This window comes from Vigna angularis, chromosome 4 (assembly GCF_016808095.1).
Source record: "Vigna angularis cultivar LongXiaoDou No.4 chromosome 4, ASM1680809v1, whole genome shotgun sequence".
NCBI classification, from domain to species: domain Eukaryota; kingdom Viridiplantae; phylum Streptophyta; class Magnoliopsida; order Fabales; family Fabaceae; genus Vigna; species Vigna angularis.
Window position 1 is genome coordinate 15,371,580 of NC_068973.1, and position 6,807 is coordinate 15,378,386.

The following is a 6,807-nucleotide window of genomic DNA, read 5'->3' on the forward strand; positions in this document are numbered from 1 at the left end:
TGTGTTCCCTACAGGCGGAAAATCTCCTTCCAAAACGCACTCAAGAATGTGGGATCTCGATAATTGACAATGGTCATAGGTTTCCATTGAAGTCTAATCACTTCCTTCACAAACACTTCAGCTATTGATCTGGCTATATAAGGGTGTTTAATTGGGATAAAATGCCCATATTTGCTGAGTATGTCCACCACCACTAGTATAGTGTCAAACCCATGAGATTTGGGTAATCTTACTATAAAATCCATGCTAATCTCCTCCCATGTTGCTTTGGGTATAGGTAAAGGCTGCCACAATCCTTGGGGAGAGGCCGCCAAGTATTTGTGTTGTTGACATACTAGACATGCAGTCACAAAATTTGTAATTGTCTTCTTCATTCCCATCCAATGCAGAAATTGTGCTACCCTTCTATAGGTTCTATAAACCCCTGAATGTCCTTCTATGACACTATTGTGGAATTCAGCCAACAATCTAGGTATCCAAACAGATTTTTCTGGCAAGACAAGTCTCCCCTTGTAATGCAATCTTCCATGCTCCAACGTGTATGCTGGATGAGAATTAGGATCTGCCCTTATTTCCTCCAACACCTTCTTTAAACTCTCATCCTTCTCCACCTCCTCCATGATTTCTTGAAATTCAAACCAGTATGGTCTAGATATCATCTGTAACACCTTGTCTGCTTCATCCCCTTCTGCTCCTTTTTTGGATAACCCATCAACCGCATGATTGGATGCACCTGTCCTATATTTGATTTCAAATTCATACCCAAGGAGCTTAGCTAGCCAATTTTGCTGGCTTTGAGTGGTAATACCTTGTTCCAGTAAATAACGTAAGCTCTTTTGATCCTAAAGACAACAAACTTTTGACCCAATAAGTATGGCCTCCAATGTTGTATAGCAAGCACAAGCGCCATCAATTCCTTCTAGTAGATGGACTTGGTCAAAGAGGACTCAGATAACGCCTTACTAAAGAAGACTATGGGTTTGTTTTTCTGTGATAGAACCATCCCAACTCCTGTACCCGAGGCATCACACTCTACACAAAAGGTTTGATTAAAATCCAGTAGAACCAGTACTAGAGTTGTAGTCACAGCTTCTTTAAGCTTTTGCATAGCCACTGCTCCTGCTGTAGACCATTTAAACATCCCCTTCTTCAACAAATCAGTAAGGGGTTTAGCTATCCTCCCATAGTCTCTAATAAACCTTCTATAATACCCAGTCAGCCCAAGGAATCCTCTCAACTCCTTGATACTTCTAGGCTCTGGCCATTCCAAAACAGCTGCAATCTTTTCTTTATCCATCTCCACCCCTGCTGCCGATATCTTGTGCCCCAAAGATCTCACTTGTCTTCTTCCAAATTCGCATTTCTTTTTGTTGGCAAAAAGTTTATGTTCAGCCAGTACGTTTAAGACTTGCATTAGGTGTTGTGAGTGCTCCTCCCATGTCTTTTTATAGACGAGTATATCGTCAAAAAATACTAATACAAATCTCCTCAATAAAGGTCTTAATACTGAATTCATCATGTCTTGAAATGTGGCTGGGGCATTTGTTAGCCCAAAATGCATCACAAGAAATTCATAATGCCCATGATGTGTCCGAAAAGCAGTTTTTGGAATATCTTCACTCTTCATTCTTATCTGATGATACCCCGCCTCTAAATCAACTTTTGAAAAATAGGACGCTCCTTGGAGTTCATCCAGCAGCTCCTCAATGACTGGGATAGGGTATTTGTCAGCCACTGTTACTCTATTTAATGCCCTATAATCCACACAAAACCTCCAACTTCCATCCTTCTTTTTCACCAGTATTACTGGACTAGAGTAAGGGCAGTTACTAGGCCTAATAATGCCCAAATTCAGCATCTCTTCCACCTGACGCTCTATCTCAGTTTTCATTCCATGGGGGTACCTATATGGCCTCACATTTATTGGTTCACTGCCTTCTTTCAAGGGAATTTTGTGGTCGACTCTCCTCTCAGGTGGTAATCCCTGGGGGCCTCTGAATACCCCTTCAAAATCATTTAGAATTAGCTTCAACCCTACCTCCTCATCTTGAGTTAAGCCATTCTCTTCTATCTCCCCTTCCATCAATTCCGTTTGGCTCAAGCTCCAAACTAAAGTCATAATTTCAATCCCTTTTTCCTTTATGAGTGCTTCTGGAGTCACCACTCTACGTGTCCAAGCTGGATCCCCCTTTTTCTCCACTTCTTTCCCTTCTTACTCCACCTTCATAATGAGTTGTCCCCAATCTACTTTTATCTCTCCTAGGGAAGCTAACCAAGTAATTCCCAATATCACATCCACACCGCCTAATTCAAAGAGATACAATTTATCTCTGACTTCCAAACCTTCTAATATCACGGGGACTCCTGTACAATGCCCACTGGTCACTTTCTTTTGCGCATCCCCTAAACACACTTTATAAGGACGTGTGTCGGTGCATTCCAAACCCAATTCTTTCACCAATCTGGTGGATATAAAATTATGACTAGCTCCACTGTCAATTAGCACCAGAACTCTCTTTCCCTGCACCCAACCTTGCAGCTTCATTGTATTAGATTGCGTGAGTCCTCCGACGGACAACCCCGACAACTCCATCGTCATTTGTTCCACCTCAGCATTCTCCTCTGCTTCTTCTTCTCCATCCTCCTCCGCCAATATCATGACATGCATGCTCCTTTCAGCACAGCGATGGCCCAGACTGTAAGGTCTCACTAAGTTGTGCAATCCCTCCTACAAACCAGCGAAAAAATACCGCAGTAATTGCTCTTCAATTACTCTAGTTGCTTGCGCCACGAGTACTTCGAACTCTTGGATATACTCATCGACGCCTCCTTTATGTCGCACGGCAACCAACTTCTCAAAAATAGTGCCTCGGTTCAGTCCTTCGAATCTGCACGTCAGCGCCTCTGTAAACAACTTCCACGTTGGGTGTCTGGTTTTCTTCCGCCAGAAGCGGAACCAGTAGTTAGCGCCTCCCTCCATCCATATATAAACCAGCTTCATCTTCTCTTTCTCCGTTACTCTCTGGATGTCAAAAAACTTCTCAGCCTTTGCTATCCAACTAGTGGGGTCAGTACCTTCAAAAGTTGGGAACTCAACGCGCTTCATCCAGCTGCATTGTACTTCGCCTCGGTTGTCCTCCGATTCCTCCTCAGAACTCTCCGATGATCGTCGTTCTCGATCGACATTGACAAAATTACAACTCCCTTCAGAGCTCCGATCTCGGTTTCTAGAGCGTCGTCTGAAAGCTCGTCGAAACTCGAGAATCATCGCTTGCATTTCTGCCTTCAACTCTTCCACTGTCGATTCCATAGCCATCATTCGTCCCTCCATTCTTTTCTGCTACAGCTCACTCCTCTTCCCTCCGAACAGATCCGGTAGGTCATACCAAATATGTTAGGTTCCTTTATTCAAGGAACCGAACAACAACATTATGCTCACACACACACTCAACAGTATAAAAGAAACATGTATGTATATGTATTTCTATTTCCTTTGTAATGTGTAGAAAGGAAAATACAAGTATCAATCTCTCTCCCAAGGAAGCCTCCCTTCCTCCACTGGCCAAAAGGTCCAGTGTAAATCCCAAAATAATACCTGATGTCCCTCTCTCTATTCTGTTTGTTTATTTATACCCTCTCTCTCCTCTAACAGACTAGCCTCTCTCCTCTAACAGACTAACCCCTCTTCCCGCCTCTAACTTTCTCCCATTTTATTCCTCCTCACATATACTTTTAATTGTCTAACAGATTGGTACAGTACCTTCACTGAACCAATCATGACTACAATTCCATAGTGCTAAAAATTCATAATTTTCAAGCACATCATCAAGTACAATGAGCACCCTTTTCCCAGAAAGTTGTTCCCGAATCATACTTATTCCTGCATCAATGTGTATAGTAGTGATGATAGATTTCTTTTGAATATTAGCATGATATATTGGTTTGAAATACTTTGTCAGTGAATTTTTTTTTAAGGATACTTATATTAGGTTTAATACATCATTTGGTCCCTACTTTTAGGGGTTTGGTTCAAAGTGATCCTACCTTTTAAAAAAGTTCAGTAAGACCCATATTTTGTTAAAAAATGTTCAATCCAGTCCTTTTCGCTCACGCCGTTAAAAACATAATGGTGCAAATGACACTGTGGCCAGACCTGAGTGAGTTGTGTCGTTTGATGAATACGTGGCTAAAAGAATTAAATGAAGAGAGAGAAACGTAAATGGTTGTTTGAAGAATTAAATGCAGAGAGAGAATACACTACTTTCACTCTAACATTACAGAACATCCATTCACACACAACCCAACCTATCCATATATCAACATCAAACGAATATAATCCATCATAACCATCAACCATAAAGATCAATACATTCATGACTTCTTGCAGATTATCCTACTAACCATACACCAAGTACATAACCCAATATTTCTAAAACAACTATGTTCCCTCCATGATCAAGTATTCAAGTCTCTCGGCTTCTCTGGACATTACCCAGCAATGCACCAATTTTATACACCCACCTCCAGATTCCACCTTATATCACCCTATATACAACTCCACTCAATAACAACTCAAAAATGATATAATTTTTGAAACCCGTAAAGCTAGATATTTCACTGTTAGGACGACATCAATATAACTAAAACAAAGAATCATTGCTTATTAACAACCAAATTGTGACCATTAGATAACCTCTGCACCTCTCTCATCAATCTTTATATCTTCAAAGAAAACTCCTTTAGCTTCCCTAGACCTATTTTATAGACCCAAAATTTAAAATTTGCACAACAAAAACCTTAGCCTGTAACCCTTCACTGTTCTTATAATCCACCCATGCAACCCTAGAATATCATTTGCATACTTTACCTATCAACAAGGGACGTAGCAGCACATGCACAACAACAATTTCATGCACTTGGTATTAACCATATTATGATTTTCCTCCCAAGGTAGGTACCACGAAAACCATTAAATGTCAATATCAAGAACCCCTTCTAGCTCTCTGGATTATAACGTCTACACTATACAGGAAGAAAATATAATATTTCTCTTCATCTTACTGTGTCCCCCACATGCATTGAAACTCTTCACTTGCAAAAAGAAAACATGCACTCATATCATTATGTGATGGCAGTACATTACTCAACATTTATACTACTTCCATACATTTAATACCCATCAAACATTCCATGCGGTTACAAAATAATAATTTATTATACCCATAAACCCATGTTGGTATCTCTATTGAGAACACAATCCATCACCAATGCACTCTATTGTCATATTTAATTCATACAACACGTTAACACTTCCTACTCTTATTTACATTCTTAACCTAGCCAATCCACAGCTACCCTCCAAAGATTCACGATATGCACTTATCCCTTACTACAAAACCACATGCACTGTAATCCTTCAACCCGTGCATTCATATTCTGGGAATAACATCCCAAACCCTTTTTTTCCTTAGCAACCCACAAGCTTCCAATTGGGTATACTATCTATCCACATTGTTTCTCAAGATTAACAAGTTTCAAAGGAAAGACATCATGCTCAATCAATACATCAAAAAGTTAACTCCCCTCACTTGGATTTTCCAGTGAATTCTTTAAAGGCCCCTTGGTTCCTAGAAAATCCTGTGACTGCAACAAGGGCCCCTACATAACTCCTTGGTACTCACAGTCTTCTCCCTATTACTCACTACGCTCAAGGTGGAGGACAAAAAGTGGTGGTTTCTCTCTTGCGCACTCTCTCGAGTTGTTCTGGAATGTAGCTTAGGGTTGCCTCTTATTTCGCACACAAGCCGTCGGAGGCCGCGCGTTCTTCCTCCCCCGCTGCCGCCGTCGTTGAGGATACCCAGCTAGTGGCTCCCCCCCCCCCCCCCCCCCCTCCCGGGTCTCGCCGAACTCCCTCCAGTACCCACCGGGATACGTCGGTGCAGTTTCCCACCGGTCTCGATCCAACAGTGGTGGCGACGGTGTTGTTGGGATTTGCTCCTAACTTACGTCATTTTAATTTTTTTAAAATATTTACACAGTGCAACCTCTTCAAGCGTGCCACGTATTTATCAAAGCACAACTCACTTAGGTTAGGCCACGGTGGCATTTAGACCGTTATGTTTTTAACGGTGTGAGCGAAAAGGACCAGATTGAACATTTTTTAACGAAATATGGGGCCTTACTGAACTTTTTTAAAAGATAGGATCACTTTGAACCAAACACCTAAAAGTAGGGATCAAATGATGTATTAAACCGTTATATTATATTAGTTAAATTGGGTGAGTCCTATGCAAAAGGTTTCCAAAGATTTCACATTCTAGGTGAGTAAGCTCTCGTTGTGCAAAAATATTTTATGAAAAATACAAAGAGCTTAGGATGGTTTCGGCAAGTTAAATCTCTCTAGGCAAGCCTTCTCCGATGTTTGGAGTCGTTACATAAGCCTTATTCTCACTCAACAAAGTTTTATATAAAAGTTTCAATGGTTATTCATTAGGTGAGTTGAAGTTTATAGGACTAAGCTCTAAAAAAGAAAGAGTTTTTATGAGCAAGTGAGTCAGGATTAATGAGAATGGAATAAATTTAAGGTCATACATATAGGATTGTATATTGTTTGAGTTGTCGATTCAGTATCGTTACATATGTTATAGCAAAGATCTTGTTTTACTAATGGTCACATAGACTAAGATATTAAGTGGTGAAAAACTAATAAAGGAATTCCCACAGTAACATGTATAGAGATGAGTGGATCTCGATTATGATAAGTTTCCCCAAATTTCATAATTTGTGGGTTTTTGCTTGTAAATTCAC